General features: G+C 39.9%; 1 protein-coding gene across 13 annotated transcripts in view; it reads right to left on the bottom strand.

Annotated features, from left to right (window-relative positions):
- SOX5 (SRY-box transcription factor 5) overlaps positions 1-26,097 on the bottom strand; it is a 642,538-nt gene that overhangs the window by 158,563 nt on the left and 457,878 nt on the right. Inside the window, exon 1 of one of the 13 annotated variants that reach the window (XM_072349182.1) lies at positions 49-275. The exons of the other annotated variants lie outside the window; for them this stretch is intronic. The gene's annotated coding sequence lies outside the window, so the exon portion shown is untranslated. Of the gene's footprint in view, positions 1-48; positions 276-26,097 lie in introns of those variants that run through there. 13 annotated transcript variants of the gene reach the window in all.

Here is a 26,097-nt window from a genome sequence, read left to right as displayed (position 1 = left end):
ATGCGGTATTTGCAGTAGAGGACTGTCAGTCATGAAAAGCTAACAAACCTTTGCAAAGCAGGAATGCGGCAAGAGAAATCCATTGTGCGCTGACAATAGGCTCCAGAGCCTGCAGGCACCAAAAGCAGCCCGTCTTACTTTTAAGTCTATTGTCAGCCAAGTCCGTGACAAAGCTTTTCCCCTGCGGCTAGACAAAATACTCGCTGTAGCGCGCTCGTCAAGGAACAGAAGTCTTCCGTCTAACTCCCCGCGTTAAAGCAACAGCCGCGGCGGCTGCGAGCGCTCCCGCCGCCCCGGCCGAGCCGCCGCCGCCCGCCCCGCCCCGGTCCGCCCCGGCGAAGGGGGGCGGCTGGGCCGGCCCTGCCCGGGCCGGGAGCGCGGAGCCGGGGCTGCGAGAGGCGCTGCCGCCGGTGAGCGGCTCCGCGACCTTTGCCGGCGGGGCGGTTCCAAGCGTCCCTAATCCCTCGGTGGCAGAGGCGGCGGGCAATGAACGGCGCGCGTCAGGGAGCGGCTTTCTGCGCGGACGGGGAAGATCGCGGGAGGAAATGGTGATTGGAGATGTGAAAAGGCCGAATGGCAAAATCCCAATGGTAACAATGCATCTGCTCATTAATGTGCCAATATGAGTAATTTGAAAATTTAACGCGATTATAAGCCCTTCAGCAATCCCGATGGCATCAAAGCGATTGCGCTGATCTAATAAGCATCTCCCCTGTTGAAATATTGTACGTTAACTATTTAAAATAATATTATATAGACTTCCCCCCCCCCCCTTAAAAAAAAACACGTAATTGTATTTAATTGATGTACTAACTCAGTTTAAAACCTCTCTTGACTCGCATTGCAGTTCGTACTGAAAGGCACTTTAAATAGAGTTTTGATACAGAATCAGCAAATAATCGTCCTGCTCGTACTTAAACAGAACTTTAATTCTTGAAGACAATAGCTTCCCCACCCCCTATAGCTTAGCAGAGCTAAGGAGCTATATTAAATCTAAAGAGCTATATTAAATAGCAGCTTGTTTAATTCTATTATATACTGTGTTAACATATTGTACTTGAATAAAATATGCTGTTCACACACTCAACCTCTTACATTTCAGTAACTGCTTGTGAAATACATTCCGCACCAGATCTTGGAAACAAACATTTACTGTGCCGTTTACGTACCCCATTAAAAACAAAAAAAGATTTGAAATTGAAACATCTGAAATGAAAATAACTGTTTAAAATGTTACAGCTGTAGAGGTTCGGTGAATTACACAGACAGAACCTGAGCTCTTGTTCAGCTTTTGTTTCAGACTTTTCTGGGAAGCTGGTGCTCACAAAATAAGAAACACCGTTATCTTGCTTGGGAAGTACTCAAGATTCATTAGAAACTCAATGGAACTTTAATGCTTACACATATAATGTGCAATTTCAAATCGGAAAAGCCCCCTCTCTCCAGTGCTCCTTTCCTAGCCCCCTCTCTCCAGTGCTCATTCTCCAGTATATGAACAGGATTTCACTACATCCAAAAGCTGACTTACACTGGGACAGATTCTGGACGTAGGTCAGGACCATTATGTATTGTTATAGTCTATATTTGCATTTCCAAAAAGCAATGGGCAGTGCACTCCACCGTTCTGAGTATCACGACTATTCACACTGCCTTCTAATGCCAGCTTCGAGAGGAATCCAGGATTAGCCCCACTTCTTAGCCCCACTTGAGGTAAGACCCTCCATTACCTACTTGCAGTGTAGGTCCTGTGGCACACAGTAAAACAACTACGGGTTTATGCTCAGCACAGTATGAATAATACAACTACAAAAGAGTTGTTCACAGGTTGTTTGTTAACAGCCATTCATTAATGTTTGGGAAATATTTTAGTTCCAGAAAGGCTATGTAAAGTGGTGAGTGTTTTTTCTTTTATAATAAGAGGATTACGGGTAGGGCACCAAAGAAAAAGACTGAGATGGAAAGAATAACAGGAGTCATTAAGTAAATATTGGAGAAGAGGAGACTGACTGAATTAATAGAGATACAGATTAATCCACAAAAATGATTTCTGCTCTCTCTAATAGCGCACTTATCAGTCACTAGCCCTTTCTATCTGTATTTACAGTGCATTTTGCTTTCCTTGTTTCACCCTTGCCTCTGTGGTTTGCATATGGTTCTTTGCATCAGTGCGTATGGCAATACCCACTGGAGAACAGCCCTCCAACTGTGCCAGCCATTGCTGCAGCAGCACACTGCTTCTCGGTGCCTAACAGCCCCAGCACTCTCCCTCCTCCCCTGCCAGGAGCTCGTGGTACTGACTCCCTCTTCCACAATGAGACCTAAAGGCTGATGCCAGCAGCCAGTCATTCTCACACAGACCTTCAGTGCAAGGTATCAAACTCCCTACTCGGCAGCGTAGTGGTCCCACATTAACTGCTCCAGTTTGCATGCACGTAGACACATGTGCCTTTATACATGTTGAGAATACACATGTATATATACTGTAATTCTCTGATAGTGCTGAAAAGCAATGTATCTCAGTAAACTCTTATCAAATAACTTTTTTAACTAACTTTTTATACTCTAACAAGCAAACCACTGCCTCTCTCCTGCATTTGACCTTTTACACGTGGCTTCATTGGCTCTTTTGCTTAAAAGACAAAAGGTTTCACATTAAGAAAGGAGCACTTTGTTTCCAGAAAGTGGCCTGTACCACAAAGCTCTAGTAAGAGTCACCGTTTTAGTACTGTCTGGGAGACTCGCATATCATTTAGTCTACTTCCAGAAGTTACTTTTCCTTTTTTTTTCAGGCATTGCAGCTCCCCTTTGGGAACCACCTAGTCCTACTCTCAGTTAAGTGGCAGTGCAAGTACATGTGTACCTGAACCTGCCATCCAAACCAGTTGCACAGCACTGTGTTCCCTTCAGGCCCAGCCCCTCCAGTAGCTCTTTTCAATCCATCCTTCTGGGTCACAGTCTTGGAAATCTACTTACAAAAGCTTAGAATGATCTTCACTGCCAAATCTCTTCCTGTTACCTCTTTCTGCTCTTGCTGATTATTTACTAAAAGGAAAACTCTGGCCTCTCTGTCTCAAGGCTGCCTGCTTCTGGAGAAAGGAATGCAATTCCATCATGCTGTAACAAGGTGCAGGACAGCTGCTGTTCACATGAGGCACTTCCAGAAAAATGATATCTGAGGAAGACAGAAGTTAGCAAAGCTCTGGCATGACAAAGGAGTGAAAACTGTTACAGAAGGGAGGGAGGCTGATGTCAGTCAACTACTAGTTAGAGGAACAATGCAAGTCCTGCAGCCTCCTGCTTGAGTGATGATCTCCCAGGGAGATGCCCCAAGTGCTCTCTCCTCCACAACTACTGCAAGCAGTACTTGTCCTGTGATGAAAGAGAGACTCCTCAGAAAAAAAGTAAAAGAAAGATGTTTGGCCTCGACACGGATGATGACATGAGCTGTAGCAGGGTGGAGAAAAGCCAGGAGTTGCTCAGTACCCAGCCAGACCACCAGACATTTCCTGCCAACATGTGTCATTCTTAGAGGAAGGAGTATTTGGTCGGCACAAGTGATCATGAATAAACTTTAGCATTGGCTGATATACCCTATGCTTCTGGCGAGCACCTCCTTTATATTATGAAAGAGCTAGCAAATACCCTCCATCCATTATTCACCCTTCTCTCCCACCGTGGTCATAAATACGTTACACCTATTAGCTACAGTTCCATCCATAGTTTCTACAACCCTCACCTACTGCCACACCATTCCTCTGGCATTCTGTTCTGCATTGTGCACCACAGTGAGACTTTTTCTGGTTAAAGGCAGGAGACAAGATGAAGGGCAGATTTGTACTCTTCCTTTGAAAGTACAGACAAGCACAGACCCAAAACATACCCCTTTTGGTATGAGGGTCTCACCTACACAAAATAAGTAACAATTTTTATAGCGAAGAAAATAAAATATCAATACGAAGAAATAGTTGATATCAGCAGGTTACATAGACATACAGCATCTGCATACACATATGGTTCTCCATCAACAGAATCATGCTTTTAGGAAACTACTTGCAGCTAGGCAAGACATTATGAATCATGAGCAGGCACAACACTGAATCTATTTAAATTTGGAAATCAAAAACCACACAACATACATTTTTTTTTCTGTTTCCTTCCAGGAAGCAAGCACTGCTATTTTTTTTTACTGGTCTAAAAACATTTTAAACTTTTGGAGTATACAGTAGGAAACGCCTCTATACATGCGAATATTGTTCAAATGTATGACTTAGTTTCCACAGCAGGAAAACAGCCAGATGGTAAGATAAATAAATAAATAAAAGAAAAAGCAAACAAACAAATAGGTGTAATGAGAACTAGGTAAAATGTGGTACTAGGTAAAATATGACCCCGGGGCTTCTATGCCTGGATGAAAAATAGTATGCTGTTGGGTTCTTTGTTTTTCCATGCATGCAACATTCTTTTTGGTCCTCTGCACAAATTCACAGAGCTGAATGAAATATTCAAGTTTTGATGAGATACTGTGAAGCTACGGTACTCTGGCCAGCACATCATGGTATGACTCTTACTACTCCACTCCATCACAACCACCATGCAGAAAACAGCTGGACTACATATGTCCATGAGTAGCTTCCAAACCTACTAAAAGCTCCCTTTGCTGGCAGGGATAAGCAGCCTTGCTGCTCTTGGAATTGCCAGTCTCACCCCAGTCACATGTTAGTTCCACAGCATTTTATCTCAGAGGACAAAATCAGCTTCTCTATCCACAGCTGACCTAAGTGAAATTTACATTAGATTAATGATAAGACATTTTTATTGTGATTTCTGGCAGGAAAAGACTGCTTCTTGTGCTAAAAAATATTAATTCATGTAGGCAGAAAAGGTTCCATGGCACAATAAATAACTTAATTGAGATTTTAAAATCAAAATTAGTAATCTGTAAACGCCATTAAAGCATATTTTTATTACATCTGCAAAAATGCAAACTGATTTTTTTTTCCCAACTGCTCACCAATTCATACGGCCAGTTTTACAAGGAAGTTACCTAAAAGCACAAGTATATTTGTTAGGAGGAAAATAGTTAGAGTAGTCTTCAGTTACACTACACTACCAGTTGCTCAACTAATTATGCCCTAGAATGTAAGTGAGGAGCCAGCAAACCAAAGCGCAAGGCAGGAATGCATGGGTAAGCAGGGCAGGCAGAAGGCACAGTTTCGGTTTGCATCCAAAACCAGCATCGCATTCAGGAACAGTCAGACTATTGTCTGAAACTGTTATAGTTTCCACCACCTGAATGATCATAAATCACAGTTATATTATTAACCGCGTACTTTTCGGGCTGCCTCATTTCAACAAATGGTCATCTCACTCATTCACTTCAGAAGCAGCGTCGCACTCTAGGCATAACACATACAATACAAAACAAAAACAAATAAAAAAGAAGAAAATCCAAAGCTTGTCAAGTAATACCATCCTCCAGCCCTTCGATCTCCCAGCAGCAGTGTATATTTATTTTGGAGTTACAGAGGCAATAGTTTAGATTTTCTCAGCTTTTGTCCTTTTTATCGGCATAAAGCGTCACAACAGTTTGCTTTCAGAATATGAGAAACTCTAGTATGTTTAAAACTCTGCCTGCCATACACTCTTCTGGGCTGTCAATGTATGTCAATAAAATTTCCACCAAGCCCTTCTGAGGACTGCATAACCAACAGAAACACCTCTTTCATTAGCACAGTGCTGATCCAGGGAACAAGCTTGAATCCCCACTATCAGCTCAGAGTAACCGGGAATCCCAGCTTGTTCAGTCCATTATTTCCAGCATGCTAACTTCTGGAGTACAGACAATGGATGCTATCAAGGCTACTGAGTACACCCTGATACGCAGAAAATCATTCTACATAATCACTGGAACAGCATAGTTTGTAGTCACTGCTGCCTACTTTTCCCTCCACCTAGTAATCCTTGTCCTTGCAGAGACAATAGCAGGATATGGTCAGTGCTCACTGTGTTGGATTCATTCAGCTCTGTCTTTCCAGTCCTGCAGCAAAGCAACCACATCCCCCAGAGAAGGGCACGCTGAGGCACTGTGAATGGTACAAATACCACGCACTGTACAATATACCTTTTGTCACTGAGATTTGTCGGCGCTTCGGATTCCCAAAGGCATTCAGGAGCATAAATCTCATTCTAGAAAGGAATTAGGCTCCTGTCTGCCTTTGGAGATCCAGGCCAGTGAGCTGGCCAAAAGAGCTGGTGGTGAGCACATTCCACCAAATCTGGCATTTCACTGGCAGAACTTCTGCTGGAACGTCCTTCTCAGTATACACCATCTTTAGAATGATCCCAGCTCCCCACTGCCACCATCCTCTTCACCCCTAATTAAATTAACAGACGAGAAGGCAGCAAGTTATTTAATGTTACCAAACATAAAAGGATAATAGTGATTTTGTCCCCCACACTTTCCTAACACTCAAAACGTATAAATAAATCAGAGTCATTCACCTTCAAGCAGCCAAAAGGCAACCTTTTTCTTTTCACTGACATTGGAATTACACCAGTAGAAATCCTTAGGAAGAGCAACAATAAAGTAAAATAAAGGGAATATTTATTTCCTTAATGTGTTTTTAAACTCTCTAATGTCTCTTTAATTCAGGGCATCTCTAAATGAAAGAAGGAATTGATTTTTTCAAGAGTGGTCCACCCAGCAAAACAAAAGCACCTGTCAGTTGACAGAAGGAGGCACTACACCAAGTTTCTCTGAAACTCTGACACCACAAAGATGTTTTAATATTTCCAGAAACTATTTCATGAGAGTAACAACGGTAGAACAGAGATATCTGGAAATAAACGCCTTTAAATTTCACATCAGTTTTATTTATCTGTCTCACTTAAAAGAGATACTCCATTGAAACGCACATTCCCTTGAAATGCATTTTTGTATTAGTGCTACCTTTAGAGTCAATGTCTAATTAAAGGGCCATAATACCTTGTTAATATTAACAGAGGGCAATGGATTTGGTCTGCTAATTTTTATCATCTTCAGCACATTCTTAATAAGCAAAAAGGCCTTAAAAAAACCAAACATTTACTGAGATTACTGTAGACTAACTTTTATGGGTATTGACAGTTGTCATTAAAGACGTTCTATGGAAGACCACAGTTTATCCCTTTACAGAAATGATCTCGTGTCAATCTGTCTCCTTTTTTAAGCAAATAAAAACTTTCTCAATAAAATAGATCCTAAAACAAAAAAAGTAGCCAAAATGTACAAGATCTAAATAATCATAAAACATAAACTGAGAACTGCAGTGTTTGCCTAGAAATTCCAAGAAATCCTTCCGATTTTCAACTACTCCCAATACTGAAATACAACAGCAATGTCACACTATATGCGCAGTTACTACAGTAGGTTTTTTTTTGTTTGTTTGTTTGTTTTTACCCAAAAACTTCAAAGTAGCTTCTTAAAATAAGAAAAAAAAAATAAAAAATGAGGCCTGGAGTCTTTGTAATTTCCAACAAAATGACAAAAGCAAGGACTATAAGAGATGAAGCTGAGGAAACCCTTTTCTAAATAGCCTATCCTTCAGCCCCTGCCATGGCCTATATTTCCCACCACCGAAAAGTACGCAACACCGACCCCTAGATTATCAACTGTAAAGGGAGCTGTTGGTACTTGAAGCTTGTTACCTCTGGGTCTTTCTTACATGTCACCTTTATTTTGACCAAGAAGAAAAGCTTAATTTGCCAACATGAGAGAGGGATAATAAGAAAACTACAACAAGTGATCTGGTCAAACATCACAACTTCTGCCATCATGGCTTGGTTTGGGGCTTGGGTTTGAGGTTTTCTTGGTGTTGTTCTTTTTGTTAAATCTCACTTTCTCAGAAAACAGCATGCACAGATCAGTTCCTCTTGCCAGCAGCCTGGTAAGCATTTGTCTCTGAGGCCTTACAAGTGAGGTCTGGGATGAGACCTGCTGCTGCAAGAGGAGGAGCGTGGAGGCCTGGGGAGGGATGAGACCCCACCTCTGAACCTAAGCCATGAAATGTCCTACTGCAGCTGCATCAACATACACAGTACTGAACTAATTGCTGGTTTCCACTCTCCTCCCCCACCTGTATTTTATTTTTTTTTTTTGACAGCTGTCTTCCTATCTTCCCAACAGGTGCTATTAGGCCCTGAACAATGGCTAAGGCTTTTAAGCCATTGCTGTTGACAAGTGAAAGGGAACAACAAATGGCTCGGTAGTGCTCTTCTCCCCAGGTCACTCAACCAATGGTAATAGTTATTATTTTTATTTATTAGCTCTGCGGCACTGTCCTCTATTGTACCTCCCCCAGCCTCCCCTTTCCATGACAGCAAGGAGCTTTTTAACTTTTAATAAAAATGGGCGAGTGCTTAGCTCCTGAGCTAGCTCTTTCTGTAAAGTGCACAGCTAATGAATGTTGTCCATTTAGACCTGGATAATTTATGATGTCAGCAGAGGGGAGGTGGGGAGGGGTGAATCAAGATATGACCATTAGTTAAACTGTGAGAAGTGACAGAGAAGGTAAGGGACTTGGAAGTCGGACAGAGAAAAGGGCTCACCCTCAGTATTTGTTTTTGCAGGATAATTACAAGGTTAGGCAACAAATAAGACGTTCCCTCTTTTAAGGTTAACTTAATTTTTCTCTGCCACTCTTAACATTTCACCAACCATGTTATAATCCTCATCAGAGAACAATAGCAGATGGCAGAAAAGTTAATTTTCCCTTAAATGAAAGTGACCATATCCATTTACCACTAGGACAGAAAAACGTGCCAAAATGTTTTCTTGTCCTAATAACGAATATATGCATTCACACTCATATCTACTAGTTGAGGTGACTCAGATAGTAAACTTTCTGTCACAGATAATCTTCATCAAATGCAAACCTTGTACTGCCTCTGTACTGGCAAACTAGTGAGTATGAAAGCAAATCAGGCAGTTCCATGTCCAGGCAAAATCAGCTAATGAGCAAGTAAGTCACCTGAAGCACAAATACGCTTGAAAGTTGAAAATACAATGCTAAAACCCATCAAAATATTGACATGTGGAACTAGCAGGTTTAAAATCGTGTGTTATCAATCAAACGGAGGTAAGAACATATGTATCTTTCGATCATCTGGACCTATTTATTTAAATTACATGTTGCCATAATTCTGTAGTGAAAGGGCTATAGTCATCAGATTGGCTGTGTACTTCCTAGAGTAAATGTGTACTATTATAATATGAACTTAATGATGACACTGAAAGAGCCACAGAATGCTCACTGATGTTAATAAAACCACTGAAAGGATTTAAAAAACAGAAAATAGAAAACTAGAAAGGATACCCCCTTTCAAAACAATTAAGGAAGCGTACAGTAGACTCAGATCCCTGTTCTCTTTAAAAATATGACAGACTGTTTTACCACTGGAAGTGAGAACTGAAGCACATACGCCTGATGCTAAACAACTACACATCCTGAACTCCTCTTGCACAACATATGTGAAAACAAAATCTTAACCATTGATTGCCAGATGCCAGAAATATATGAACAATAATAATAACAATAAGAAGATGTATAATATAAATCAGAGTTTCTGAAGCGCAGGTAGTTTCACAGTAAGTCAGAATGCTAGTTGTGATGTAAATGATATTTATGTGGAATCATTATGTTGAATTCAGTGGAAATTATTAAAGTTAATGTCACTGGACTTGCTTAAAATAATTTTCCAAGATTTGCACACAGGCTTCTCCACTGAAGTACAGCATTCCATCTGCCCTGACAACTTGCTTTGTTTGTTCTCACTTGTCTCCATTCATGGATTTCTTGGACTCTGTTATTTTCAGCGTAAATAAGGAGAGGAAATACATTGGGTTTCCTTTTGATCTAGTACTTGTCTTTCTGAGCTAGGGAATAGCATCAAGATACACCAGTGGTTTGACCACATAGAAGGTGGTTATAACTGGTTACCCCCATACAAGTGAAATAAAGTCTATTAAGCACCTATTATGTCTAGACAAGGGGAATGGAAAGCCAGAAAGAAGAAAAGTATAGTGGGGAAATAAAAAGGAGAAAGGCAAAGAAAATACTGAGAACAGGCCTAAGAAAGTGGACTCATTTGTTAAAATCCAAAATGCATTTATATTATGCAATGCACTGAAGGAGCAAGACAGTCAGTGCAACTCTATGGCCACTGTCTCAGACTATTGAAAATGGACCCCAAACGGTCTTCCCCCACTGCCTACTCATCCAGGCAGTAACTGCAGTAGTCCAGGCAAACACGAGATAGAAGAACAGAAAAGTAATATGAACTTATTTCTGCTTGTCAGAAAAGACAGGACAATTTAGATTCAAGCATAAACCATGCCTTCAAAACACTGCCAACACTCTAAAGGGTCAAAAGCTTTTTTTTAGGGGGGCTGGGGTGTGTGTGGAATGTGTGGATCAGGGAGGAATCTCACTCATACTCTGCAGCAGAACTTTTTCAGAGTATTTCAGGAAGCTTAAGACTACCTCAGTTTACTACAACTTCCTCTGCAAATAGCTGTCTGTTTCTGTAAGAAAATCGTCTGCATTCATGAATCACCAAGGACCAAGAAAAAGAATATGGGGCAGAATAAGAAACCATTCCAAGAGTTAAAGCCATTCACTGTGCAGCTCTTTACAGAAGGATGACAATGCAAGAAATACAGAGAATGTCAACATTTCCTCTGATGAAGGGGAAGTTACTATAAAATAAGAAACAATCCTGTCACCTCTGTGCTACCAACCACATGATAGCTAGCTTTCTTCCACTTTGTCCAATTAACTTGTCCTTGTTTCCCTAGGTACTAATTTGTTTCATGGAAAAAACAAGAGAGGTGTTCATATACTCATCCTCCCAGACTTCTCATGCTACCTGTTTGAACAGACCTGCCCCTAGGTAATTCTTTGGATGACTGAAATGAGTTCTTCCTCATAAACAAAACCAATTTCTTCTGCAATTCCAAAGCATTCACCTTGTGTACCACAACATTACTGAAGAGTAGGGTTAAAGTGAACTGAAGCAGAATGAAGTTGTTCAGAGGACAAGAAAATCACTTGGAAAGGACTACCTTCCCTGCAACATCTGTAGTTCAGGACCCTATTCATTCTTTGCTCCCTAGGTATGGGGATGAAAGACATTAGAGATCAGCTGTGAATGGGCAGAAGCATCACTTTGTTTTGACACACAGAAAACTGGTATCAGCGTTGTTCATATTTGTATTCTCGTGACTTGATCATTTCTTCTTTCCATCATTAGGAACTAGTCAAGGTGTCCTCCGAGAAGCTCCAAGTGGTCCAGAAGGCAGCAAATCACCTAGGCCAACAACATGGTTCTTTATGAATCCACACTTCTAAGCTGGGCACTACCTTTCCCAAAATTAACCTTATACTCAAATCCCACCATAGGATCTGCCTGTTAAACAAACTTCCCTCTGTGACCACAGTCTCAAACATCACTTAGGTTATAGTGGATTAAAGAACTGGAACACAGAAACCATAATGCATGGTCTGAGAATTAGTGAGACAAACTTTTATGAGGAGCTGGAATACAATCTTGCAAGACCTAAAACCAATCCTCCTGACAATAAAAGAGGGTGCTTTTTGGTAGCAATAGCTCCTTTAAATTAAGGCAAATCTGTAAGTGAAGAGTGTATGGGACTAAAGAACTGATCTGTGAACAGAGCTGCACAGCTTGACGCTGATGTTCCTGAGTCTATCTTCTTGCTTGTGTTTTTGGGGTAACTTGGAACTTTGATTCAAACAAACTCCAAGTCTCTAGGAAACTCAGCTAGATTTTAATGTTTGCTCTGAAAAAAAAAAATTCAGTCGGGGAGCTGCTGGTGCTGTGTGGAAAAAAATAAAGAAATGAATCCAAGCCCACTGGCAACTTTATCTCAACTTCATCATTCACATACCTGAAATGCAGAGTTAACGAACTCTGTTTGGATGATAGCATTACCAAACTGTTATACAGACTCATAACCTTTTGTGATTTACTTTTGTGGCTAAAATTGACCTCTCACATGTGGTGCCTACCTCTCTTGTAGTTCACAGATAAATTTATTTTGTACCTATTAAGAAACGTTCGGAAAAAGAACCACATACAATTCTGCTTTTCTTTTCCAACCTTGAGATAAAACTGGAATATTTTCTTTAAAAACTTGTATCAATCTGAAAGGGATGGAGAACTCTTTGAGTAGATATTCAATTTTTCACTGGTATGCAGGTATGAAGGAGAGTCAAACCAAAACCAAAAACTGCATGATTATGCCAAGCGCAGAAAAGAACACAGAGTCAGTGTCAACAGTGGGGGGGAGGAAACAGAGGGATGCGGGTCTCCTGTGGAGTGAGGCAAATGACAAGGGCAAATTCCCAGATTGCTTGAGAACAGGGGGTCTGGGAAGGTGGGGTGTGGAGTAATTGCAGAATGGTGTAACAGGGAATTTAATAGATCAGAAAGGGCTGAATAGGATAACAGGTCCATTGTTCAGAAAGTTCTCTTTTGTGACCAGGCTTTAAGAGAATGCCAGAGCAACAAATGACTTAATCCCGGGGGGATGCTATGGCATAAATGAAAGCAGTCTATACCTTGAAAGCCGATGGAATAAATTTCTGTATCGCATAACCACACTGACGACTGCAGCTTTCAGCAAAGTCTTAAGAGTTGCAATTGGCAAAAACCACACAACCGTGCCCTCCCATCTCCCCCTTTCCCTCTTCAACAGCATTTTCCAGTGTACTCGGGGCTGGGGGTGGTGTTGGTGGTGGAATAAGCCACATGAATGACAAATAGACATGGTCAAATGCCATGTAAAATACAATGGCTACAGAGAAGAACAGAAAAGAAAGGGAGAATTATTCTATGCTGGCTTCCCTTCTCTCCTATGTTCTAACCACCGAGCTAAACTTGGAGTTACATGAACACAGCCATTAAGCACTACACCACCAATTTACTCAGCTTCCCACTACCTGGCTGAAGAAATGGAAGTGCCTTAATAGACACTTGGTGTAAAACAGAGGCTTCCCTCCCCAGTCTCCCACAGACCATCATGTGCCTTTAGGAAACTTTCCCATTTGCTCTTGTATTTCTTGATCCCTGTTATAGCAGATGATGGACCTGGAGGGTCCCATCTAATTCCTGTTACATCTCTCTAGTTCAACACAAGCTGAATCAGGCATATATAAAAGGTAGCTTAATTTAAAAAAACTTAAGGTCATGCTGCATGGAACAATATAGAACATGTTATGCCTACCCTTGCAAGGTAGTGGAAAATGGAACAATGCTGAAAATGACACCATCAGCTTTTGCTTTATCTATAACAGAAGAACTAGTATATCATTTATTATATGGCTGAAGTATTAAGGAAAATTTAAAATGACTGCTTTTCACAGAAAGGTGTAAATAAGTATTTCTCAGTCAACCAGGATATTTTTTCATGGCAATAATAGATTCTTATTTGAAACAAACAAACAAAAACCACCTTGATCTAATTCTAGCTCAAGCAGAGAAATGAAATGGTGAAATGTAATGCAGCAATTCTAAAATCAAACTTTTTCCAGATTTTTAATAATCTTGGCCTCTAAATTTGCAAACTCCTAATATAGCTAGAAGAAACCTATGAAGTGGGTTCTAAATTTGGCAACAGGAATTCTTCCATTCTTTGTGAATCTTGTGAATGATTTTCAACTCTAAAAATCGGATCAAAGAAAATTATTTTGCTTTCCAAGACTTCAGAGTTGAAGAGGTGTAGCTCACTGTGATTTATGGTTTACTTGGTAGGCAGTGCATTATACTTCTTTCTCTTCTTCCCTCTCCCATTTGCCTGTCCTTAAAGAAAGAAAAAGGAGTGCTGTAGACGTGCACTGCTAGCATTCTGCTGAAAAGCTGGGCTTCTGCACAGCCTTGATCTGAGTTTCATTGAAACATTTGTTTCCATATGTATTTCAGATACTTTTTGAATGTTTATAACATCTAGAAGCAGCTATTACAACTTTGAACATTTCTAACTTGGAGAAAATGATGAAATAAAAACTTTCTTCCATTCTATTTAAATTACATTTGGGTTGTTCTACTACAAAATCCTTTAAGCCCACTACTCTCTTAGCTAAATTAAATTAATGAGGCATCTCAAGCATTTATTCTTCTACACCCTCTGTAGACTCTCCAGTCAGACACCTACGATACACTAAATTGAAAACACTGACCTAAGGGAGACATCAGTGTTTTATCCTGGCATACAATATTGCATTGTGATGTCAAACAGATAAAATTTGTGGGGTTAAGAAAGCGTGGTGTATGTTGAGTGGATTCTGCAGTGTCCGTAGGGCTAGACTTCAATGGATTGAGTGCACTGGACTCCTGACCATTAAACCATACCATTTACACCAGCAAGGTACAATACTATGTCCTTCACGTAAACACCTAAAACATCCAAATTCCAGGAGTCCCTACTAGAATGAATTTCTGCTAACTCAAGCCATATTTCAATTAAGATTGATCAACATTAGCTGTCATTATAAATATATATATATATTTCCATAATGCCACTTTTCCTCCACTGTTACAACTCTTCGTGCCCATAGCTGTGTTTATAATGAGATGATGTGGTGTATTTTCCATTAAAAGCCTCGGCAGGAGTGTCTGCAGTTTTTCTCATGTATTGCAAGTTCAATACTCTTTCTGCATTTGCTTCACAATAACTAGTCCATTTCCAAGTGATTAATTTTCTATTCTAAAACAATGCATTCCTTTCCCCCCTCATTTTGCTGGTTTTTTTTTTTTCTTTCTTTCTTTTCTTACTAAAAGAAAAAAAATTCTTTTACAATGACATCATGGCACAAAATTTTCAAAGCAGGTTTTAGCGGGAGATATGCAGATTACTTTGAAAAGTTACCCTCATAAATAACAACAAAGTACTGAATTATCAAGGCTGTAACTCAGTCAAGAGGTGCAGTAGCCATTTATATTATACGACCTCAGCAGAACCTCTTGATTGAATCGCAGCCTTTCATTAAATCGGGCACTCTGTATTATTTTCTCTGAACTAGAGTAAATCAGAATGGCAAAGAGATTAGCCCCCAAACCCATCCCTTTGTGTTATAGAGGCATATAATTTTAACCATTACCTCAGTGTTATTTTGTAACTTTAAAAGATCGTGTACAATCAACAACTCCCTTATCTCTGGGATGATGTAGTTTCAGGAGGTGACAAAAACAATACTGTGTAACATAGCACATTTAGAGACTATAATACTTAGAAAGGAGCAAGATCCCATCGCTGACAGCTAAGAGAACAAGGGGGAGAAGGGAGGGAAAATTTAAGCTGTAGATTCATAGCACTGCAGACTCATTCACAAAAAGCTGGAAACCAGAAGGAACCATTAGCTCATCTAGGCTCATCTTCTATATATATTACTGAATATTCATTATTTCATCAACCAAAATCAAACCTTCTTCTGATTTGTTTCTAACTACCATTTTACTAGAAGAGAAACAGCTGGCCTCTGAGTCAGGACATTCCATAAATATCTCCCTGCCTTTGCTGGGAAGCCGTGTGTGCAGGGATGCGGGTGGAGGGCACTGGGGTACTCGCAGCACTCCCCTGCTTGTCCCCAGCTGCCTCGTACCACACTGCCTCCACGAAGGCAAACTCCACACCAGCCCATGACAGCAGCACCGGTGCTTCTGTGTCTTTTTCTGCAGTGTTTCCATGCAGAAGTCCCAGTGCTCAGCACCGCAGTGGTCCCACAGGGCCTCCTTCTCCCTCAGGCTTCTTGGGTTGCTCGGTGCAGCCCAAGGGGCAACCACATGTGCAGAAGAGAGTGCTCTGCAAGAGGAGAGCCCTACTCGGGATGCACAGTTTGCATTTCATGCTATTTAAGACTGCCTCGTTTTCTCCACGGTTCACGTTGTACACCGAAGGAACATGCTGCTTCCCTTATCTAGCTGTGGCTTCTCAGAGCACGCTTCAGTTTCCCTTATTGCTTGGACTTTGCCTCCTTTTCACAGCCTCTACATTTAACTTGGTGAGAGAAAAGCTACAGTAAGTCCCTTTTCCTATTTTCTTATATTTGTGTAGCTGTTAGACATTTTGCAAAGGAGGGGAGTACCAGCCAGCCTTTCACAACAAAAGGGCTACTGTCACCACGCCAGTCCCAGACATGGTGGAAACCAGCCCACAGGAAAAGGCCTGGCTCCAGCGCTAGGCCCCGGCCGAGCACAGTCACTGCATTCACTCAAATTGGCAACAGGTCTCAGTGTTCCTGGCTTTGAGCTGTGAACAAGGGTCGGGATTGAATAACCAATTATACAACCGCTGACTGAGTTTATCCAAGGTTTGCAAACTGCTATAATAGCCCAGTATTCACTGGCTGTTTTATCCTTTTCCAGATATAGTGTCATATCTCCCCTTGTGCTCCATTTACATGTCACTTTATTACATACATCCATTAAAAAGGTTAATACAATGTCACAGTCAATGCCTAAATGTTGCCATTCAGTATCCTCGCCTCTCTCCCCCGTACATTTCACACAGGTGTGATTCTCTCTCTCCCCTCCTCGCCCCCTGGCACACACATGTACACACATGCACACGCGTTCACCCCAAAGCTTTCCTGCTGCAAGTGAAATCTATTTGCCCTCAAGAACACCAAGCAGCATACAAGCAAAACAGAAGCCAAGAGCCAACGGAGCGAAAGCTGTTGCCGGTCATGTAAGACCTATCATGATGGGGATAACTATTAAAACTTTGAAAGTTCAGATAATTCCTTAAGATCATAAACATAGCTGAGACTCCCCAAATCAACTAGGTTTATTGAACCATTGTGAAAGTTCACTTGAAAGCCTTTGGGAAAGGCTTTTCTTACATTTGGGTAAACGTTAAGCATACCAAAAATTGTTCTCCTCTGATTTTTAACGCTTCCCAACTTGATCCCACCTATAACCCAGACGCGTAGGAGGTTGGAAAAGACTGAAAAAAAATATAGAACCAAAATCCCCTACATCTTCCTGTGAATGACTGATGGAGATCTTGCTTAAAGCTTCTTTTGTAAAAGACTATTTTCTCAGATCAAATTGATCAACTCTGTATAGAAGTTTGTCTCTGAAAACAGCAAGAAAATGAAATGACTTAAAATCTTCTGCGGGTTCACTTTTGAGATAAAGGGATTTCTGTTACATTTTTCATTTCTGTTTCCTACTGCCCTATTAACACAAAACAGTATGAGCAACCACAGACAAACTTTCGCCTTTTGATTTTATATTATGCAGTGTAAGAAAGCTGTTTGATGCAGAGTGAAGGCATTTCACCAGTAGTAATACTGCACCTCCAGGCACGTAGTCTTGTGAAGGGCTGCACAATAGCATCACAAATCACTGCTGTTTACCTACACAATGATATCATGTGGGAAAAACACAACTTCTTAATCTGAGCAGTGTGGCAGGGGATCTCTGATGGTACCAAAGTGAAGCTATTGCAATTAGAATTTGATCTCTGATTACAAAATCTGTTTTTCATTTGACAGTGTGACTTTTTCACAGTTAGGAAATATGGCAGTTCAGATAAAGCACTTTGATCCTGACATATGAAAACCTGTGGTTATATATATATTTTTAATTCTCCCTGACTTTCCTAGAGCTTGAGACTTCATCTTTTTGGTCCAGACCAATGGAACAAGACACAACAAAAAAAACCCAGCTAGTTCTCTGGTATATATGATCATACATATCAAGGGATACAGAGGAGATGTTTTTAAAATATATATATTAATTTAGTGGAGTCTACATATTATTTTACAGGTTATCACAGTCAAGAAAATGTGTACAAAGATCTGAATATCATCTACACTGAGAATCACATCATTCCATCATCCTTATGTGAAATTTGACTAAAGTAATGGAACATGGAAGACGTATCCCAATCTTTCTCACTTCTAAAGAAATCAAAAGATACTATTCATGTATCTAGTACACTAGACCTAGAAGGAACAAACTCAGTCAAAAGGAAGTCTTTCATCTGGGTAAGACATTCTAGAAACCATGTGGTTTACTTTTTCAAAAAGAAAAAGAAAAATCACATGGGTTTTGGATTATCTGTATTTCCCTTCTGACAAGGGCTAAGACTCCTCACACCAATGCCCAATACTCATACAGAACACATAGAATCACAGAATGGCCCAGGTTGAAAGGATCTCAAGGATTATGAATCTCTAACACCCCCGCCACTGAATCTAATAGCACCAAACTGTGATGCTTAAATGATCTTATTCACTCCTTTCTCAGTCTAGAAAAACTCAGGAAGATGTGGAGCACTGAGATGCATTCTTAAGTGAGAATGGCAAGTAACTGCAACAAGAAAATTAAGAGCGGAGAGGAATATTTTGTATCCGTTGTTATCTGTGAAGCCAATGAAAACCCTGACATACATAATGGAGTCACAGTACAACTTCACAACACTTACTTGACACTCACTAATACATAAATAAATATTGAAGTTCTGTTACTCAACTTAGAATTTTAAACAAGAAATGTATAGCCAAAAAAACCTACTTCTAATGATTCACCTTCCTGTCTAAATGCTAGTATGTGAAGTTCTTTCTTCTGTTCTTTTTTTCCCCCCCCTGTCATGCCTTTTGAAACACGCACAATACAACTGACCGCTTTTGCATCATAAAAGATCCGTAGGCACCACATTGTTCAGCTATCAGTAATAGACTCTTGATTGAGTTGGACTCTGAATGACATATAGTAGCAGCAAATGATAAAAAGAGAGACTGCAGAAAAGCCCTCCCATCAATTTATTCCTAAACCAATTATCTGCAAGCTATGTACACCATGAAATTCTATTAGAAGCAAATTATATTAGCACTGTTTATGAAAGCTATGGTGGGTTGTTACCCAAAAATGTGAATTACTTCTGAACAGTAGAGAGGAATGTGACAATTCTTTTGGCAAGTGGAGAGGCTGGTATTTTTCCTTCCGTTTCCTTTTGTTGTCTAATTGTTCTAAAGAACAAAAAGTGAGGCTAAATTTTGTTACCACAGTTTCTTACAACTTCATACTCTGACTTTTGTCCTAATCAAATTAAGCCTGAAGCAAGGAGCTTCGGAATTACGTAAGGAAGAGCAATGCAGCTGAGTCCCTTTGGAAAAGGACAGTCTCTGGACCCTGGCTTCTTTTTCCCACTTGTTCAAGCACAAAAAGGAGAAAATGGGGCTAAAACAAAACAGGACATGACAAACCTTGGCAAGTTTACAGGAGCTGAAAATGAGATGGATGCAAAACTGCGTCATATTTGAACAAAGGCTTGCAATAAGGCTCAAACTGAAAATATTGTAAAAATGTTATTTTTCTTTCCATCAGGAAGCTTTGAAAATGAAAATTCCTGCCTATCATTCCTTTCTTATTCCAAAATTAGAATCTTGCAAGTATCTGCAGCTCTGGTAACTACACAAGACACTCCCAGAGGTACTGTCCTATAGGAGGATATGCTACGTCTTTGTGTGGAAACCTTGCCTCAGCATTACTGCAGCAATACTACAATCTGACCCATCAAAAGATAATATATTGTCTATGGCTCTATAATGTATCTGCAGCAGTCTGCGCTTCTGTTTTTGGAGGAAACTAATATTTCCTGAATGATGGTGAGCCCCTCAAATAAACCTATCATATTACTGATTTATGGAGCCGTGTTTTTGTCTCACAAGTACTTCAGTATAACTGCAGAAAGAAGGGGTCAGTACCATAATTATTAATATTTTCTGCCTGACACCTAAAAGAGGTCTCTAGAATCATGAATGTGAAATACTCAGATTTCAGGAATGTTAACACTAATCCATAGATGTTACTAGTTGAGTCTGTCCCACAACCCAAGGACTCCAAAAGATTGGGAAACACTATAGCGAATGATCAGAGTACTTTGTGAAGTTATTGCTTTATTATTATTATTATTATTTTAAATCTTAATAGTTTTTCCTTCTCCTAAGTTTAGGGAGAAATTTTGACTAGTTAGTTTCCAATCTACTCATCACTTCTTCAAAGACCTACTTACTGTGATCGCACAAATTTCATTAATATTCCAAGTGAGATATTAATTAATATCCAGAAATTCGATCCTTGACAGAAAACAAATAAAAACCAGAGTTTGATTTACTGACTCCTTGAAACAGATTCATAGAAGAAATTCAAGGATTAAACTACATCTTAAGGAACTCACTTTTTATGGTCACTCTGGGGTTCTTCTATTTATAATTGTGCTTTTTGATACTCATGTTACTTTCTTGTCCTCAAAAAGAGAAGTACAAAGAAGCAAATCTGAGGGCAATTTTTTTTTCCCATCAGTTCCCATAGCAAGATGTCCTAATTCGGCACTCCTTTGTTTCTATTACAGTTCTCTTCTTAGCCTAGTGTTTGCAATAGCCAGCTTTAAGGCAAGCTCAATAATTCCAGCTTGCTAATTCATCATTTTGGGATCATATTATTACTACTGTCAGGAATCTGAATGCTACTGCTTTCTTGAATCAGTGTTAAAAACAAAACAACAACAACAACAACAACAAAAAAATCAACACACAAAACAATCCCAACCAAACAACAACAACAAAAAAGAAACCAGATATGAATTTCCACCTCTTCAGTTTTGTGACTGCAGCAAAGTGCTGGATCACCAGTGGTTGGTAGACAGCATCTATTTCAAACACATATTTATCTGTGTTAGCTGCAAAATGATAGGGCTGTTCTAAAGTAAAGATTCACTTGTATCATGTTTCTAATCTTCTTTTGAATATTCCTTCATAACTTGACTATAAAGGGATGGCTTTGTTTGAATTTCGTTTTTGAAGCCACGCAGATTTAAGAGCATTCCTAAATACATGAAATACAAGAAAATCTTTGAAAACTTTTTTCTCTGAACATGCAGTAGGTTTAATGAAACAGTCAGGAACAGCGAAACTTGGAGAAGTAAAACTTAAAGCCTATCAGACTATTAATGTTTTAACCACTCTCGATCACACTCAAGTTCCATTTCATTTTTGAATTATTTTCCCTTTACGAGAAACATAAACATTCTTTTCTTTGATATTTTCAAGCCCAACTTAGAAACTGTTTTAACCTCCCTCTGTTCAAGTGTTAACTGACTAATAGCTCTGCAGCTGTGGAAGAAAACATCTCTCATCTCCCCCATGGTCCAGCACCTTCCATTTATGGTTAGAATGATTTCATTATTTTTTACCACTGCTGGCTGCCATATTTTTCCCCCAGCACTGTCACTGACCACTGCTAGCAGCTATAAACCTTCGGAAGGATTTGGGAAGCTATCCCTCGGAGCACCACTGAGCAAGAGCCAATCACCAAGGAAGGGGAAGCCTTCTTACCTAAACAAACCATTATCGGCTCATCTCATGTCTTTGTACTCTTTTTTTGCTATTACCTCACGGGATTAACTTTTATCTCTAATCTCTGCTCTGGCCAACTGTCAGGGAGTCTAAAAGCTGCCTGTCTTTTAATCTGTGTGTAATAATACTGCTGTTACTAACAGATAACTGTGAAACAACATGGAAGGAAGGAAAGCACACAAACACACAAGGGCTAATTGTTAAAAACTGCTGTGCTAGCTCCTACCTTAAAGGAGAGAAAGATCATGCATGATGTCCATATTGCATTCCCTTTAGTTTCTCTCTCCTGTTTTCCTTTTCAATCCTAACACCATTGAGATGATTTAATTTGGGGGAAATGTTCTTATTAACCTCTTAATCTGCTATTCAATTTGACACCGCCAGGTTTTTCTAGGACTCTGAGAAAATCCTCACATACTCGTAACTTTCCATTTAAACAACAAAAAAATCAGGGTAGGGAACATAACAGAAAATAAAAAAGGAAAAAGAAAATGATTCCGCTGTAAAACAAGGCAGCCAGGGCTTCAAAACAGTCAGTATTTTTAAACTTGCCTTGAAATAAATAAGCCTTACTGGGTGGCATGTTTACCAACGAGTCACTCCTTACTTGAAGTTAATTATTTTATAAGCTTCCCCAGTACTACGTTACACTACATTTGCTAAAACAAGGTTAAGACCGAAAGAAAAACAAAGACTACTTAATGATGGCCAGGTGTGTAGAGAAGCGGTACCAAGAATACGGGGTCTTGTGGAGTTAGAGAAAGGAGCCAAACCCTCATAAAAACTGCTCTTGTAAGGGGTGTTGGTGGCTTTTTTTTCCCTCAGATTTTATTAAAAGCTTATTAAAGTCAAAGACAAGCCTTTTGATTTAAATCTAGTCCTTGAAAGAGTTTGAAAGCTAACAGAGAAGAGGAATAAAGGAGACATACCAAAAAAACCTCAGCAACAGAGCTATAGATACAGTATTTTGAGAAGTAGTTGTAAGGACGCAAAGGATTCAAATCTCACATGCAGTGGTGACAACAACAAAAACAAAGGTGTTAGCAATAAATGTATTTGACTGTTGTAGCATATAACTCCTAGGGTTCCAGCTCAGCTTCTTACTATACTTCTGAAAAGTCACAAAGCAAAATCATGCACCCTAATAACTCTCTCGATAGGAAAAGTAAATAATTAGGCTTTGCACCACACCTCAAATAATCTGTACACTCAGTGAAGCTGTGAGACGTAAATTGTCACGTGCCAAAATACCTTCCTGCAATGTCATCCACAAAAAAGAAATCAGAAAGGCATTCCGCAAGAGCATTGAGGCTCACAACAAAACCTCCACAAAGGAGCAATCTCCAGAAAGAGATGCTACTTTAGCGGTGGTCAGCTCTTAAATGGGATCTAGGAGATGTGGAGTCAAGCTCCACCCCTTCTGGGAGCACAGCTAAATTACCTTCACCTGTGCTCCCACAGCTGACTTGTCACTTGCCTCAGATGGTTAATCAGAAGTTCACGCTGTCATCACCAGTTTCCCTTACAAAGAGTGATTATCTTCTTTGTGGTTACTAGGTAGCAGTTTTATGCTCAATGTATTGTAATAATCTTAGTTACAAATCAGTGATGGGGATTACAGTGGTAAAGTCCAGATATTTAAGGAAAGGTGCAATCCCTCAGCCAAGCACAAGCAAGCAAAGGGAATTTTATCTGCTAATGCCACCTGAAACTCCAAGAACAGATGACAGATTAGAGACAGCTCCAAGTATGAACTGCTTGGCAAACAAGAGAAAAAGGCTGCCACCAATGAGAAAGAGGGACTGCAAGCATCCTTCACCACACTCCCATCCATTCTTAATATCTGACAAACCTTTATCATTTGAACCATTTTTAGTGATTTGTTTTTAAGTCCATATGCTACCTGACCAGAGACAAGGTTTCCTAGCACTACTGCTATCTGGCCACTCACTACTGCTATCTGGCTTCTTACTACTGCTCAAACTCTCCCTGACTCAAGTCACAATCTTGACATTTTGAACCCCAATGAAGAAAATCAGGAAAAATACCACAAATGCTCCCACCTACCAATATTTTGATCATCTCTGCCTGCATATTATGGCTGTTTACACATACTTTCTACCTTCAGATGGTTTCCCATGAACTTTGAATGGATGACATGAAGAAACTCATGGCTTCTCTTGCCAAATGAACATCTGACCTCTACTGCCATAATTGCACTCAAGTGGTAATATCCACCTCAGGGAAGGATCACAGATTATTTAGCAATAATTACAGCTCAAGTACCAAAGACTGCTGTTAGATATGGACGAGGACAGTGGTGGTAAAAAGAAAGATACTCAAGTCAGGCTAGATAGTCAGGCATACTTATTACACTGCATCTTGATACTAAACTAATGGGGACAAGAAAATCTCAAGAAACCAAATTGCTCAAAGACCTGTCCCTCCCACCTGTTCTACCTGAATAGATGAAGTCTAAAGACTTGTCCATATCACTCTAGTATGCTCACACACAGCCCCAAAATACAAGAGTGCTGCATCTATTACTATACTTATTCCTCAGCTCATATGAAAATGGAAACAAACAGCTATATCCTCTCACTCCGACACCTTTAAAATTCTTCCTCATACCACTGTCAGCGTTGGTCACCCATTTCACCAGAGTAAAAATCTACTTCTGCTCTACATTTCAGTTACAACCTCCAGTTTTTCAGACTGCCAGAACTAAAAGCTGCGAACGAAGTTCTAATCAGTGGCAGAGTCATGCCTATGCTTGCTGCCCACTCCCACTAAAATAAGGAAGCAGGGACACGAACACTGACTTTGACCCAAATGCCCAGATTAGCAACCTCCCACTTGTCCCCTCTCAAAAATCAATATATTGCTGTGTTTAAAAATGGTTTGCTGAAAATCTCCCAGAAGAAGCCTGCTGAGGGTGATTATCTAAGAATCTTAAGTGAGGCTTTAATAAGGTTCTACTGTATACAGTGCATCTAAAAAAAAAGCCCACTAAAAATAACAATGAGAGGAGATGATTGTAGAGGATCTCACTCTCTCAGCATCATTTCAATCTTTTGCCCACATGACTACAGTAAAGATATCTTGTCAGGCCATGAGGGCTTGACAGGCCTAATCAATAGCTGTTATTTTTTCACAAGTGCCAACAAAAGTAAAACATAATTTATGCTACACAAGATGCTGGAAATAATTCATAGTAATTGGACTGCTTAAATTCCTCTTTCATCCTTCTGTTTTTGATGACTTTTAACTTAGCAAACTTCAACTGTCCAGACTAAAACATTTAGCCTCTGAGCTAGGGAAAAAAGCAACGCAACAAACGGAGGAATAAGGGCAATATTAGTTCCCTGGTATCTGACAGTTTAAGCTGACATTTCTAAACAAAATTTGCCATGGCTTTTTAGCATCTAATTTCCTTTGGCTCTTTTATAAGTAACAGTGGTACATAGTTCTGTCTAGTGAACAGTAAATTAGTAGAGACTTCTCAGAGGTCTTCAGAGAGAGTCAGAAGAATCCAGATAACTGACACACTATCTATAATGCATATCATAATATCTTATATTCAAGTTAATCCCTAGGACTTGTAACAGCCCTTTGGAAGCAATAATCCTAAGGCTTTATTTTTTCTCTTCATCACTGCAAACAACTGCTACACAGGACTATGTGGGACTATGGACCTTCCAGGTCACCAGGTTTGTACCTCTGATACTACAGTCAGCATGGCATGTGATGCTCTTCTTTAGCTAACAGAGTTCTTCTACAAAATACTCTGTTGGTTTTTGCACCAAGATGCTGATCAAAGCCTCAATGCAGAACTCTACTGTGACTAAAATCCTAATTTCCAGATCACTTTTATTGATAGTTAGTCTTTCTACTTTTAGGGTCACTGTCACGTACAATAAAAAATGACGTTTGCCCATATCCACTGCAAACAGTCAGCATTTGAGATAGCATTCTTTAGCTTATAAGCTACTCAAAAGGTGTATTTACCATACTAGATGACCAACAGTTGAGTCCACCAACAGAATTTGTCCTGTATTTGCTTCAGTGTACATTTCCTATAGCTGACAAACATCACTTCCTGAAATTGAGATCACCAGACATCCCTCATGTAGGGAACATTTGGGAAAATAAATAAATAAATAAATAAATAGAAAAGTTGAAATAGCAATTCAACATTGTTTGTAAAAGGAAGGGTCAGCTCGGTAACAAAACATATCATTAAAAAAAACCTTCACTGACATTTATGTACTAGTCTGTAAAATGTGCTTTCCAACTGAACACAAAACAAAACAAATCATTATCAATAACTACTATTCGTGTGTATGGGAGATTGGTAATCACAGCCTGAACCTCTGATTAATCAGCTGAGGCAAGTATGGGGTCAGCTGTGGGAGCACAGGTGAGAGTGATGTAGCTGTGCTCCCGGGAGGGGTGGAGCTTGACTCCATCCCCTCTGAGACCTCATTTAAGGGCTGACTCCCACTGGAGCAGTATCTCTTGGAGATCGCTCACCAGGGAGGACTGCCTCAGCTGCTTCAGTCAAGGCACCACCATTGGTGAGTTTTTCCTTTACTTATTCACTTATATACCTTCTGTACATTTTGTTTCCATCTGTACATTTAAAACCAATACATTTGGCGAGCCAGCCAGGAGC

Source organism: Excalfactoria chinensis, chromosome 1 (genome assembly GCF_039878825.1).
Source record: "Excalfactoria chinensis isolate bCotChi1 chromosome 1, bCotChi1.hap2, whole genome shotgun sequence".
Taxonomy (NCBI): Eukaryota; Metazoa; Chordata; class Aves; order Galliformes; family Phasianidae; genus Excalfactoria; species Excalfactoria chinensis.
This window is presented reverse-complemented; position numbering and strand designations above follow the sequence as displayed.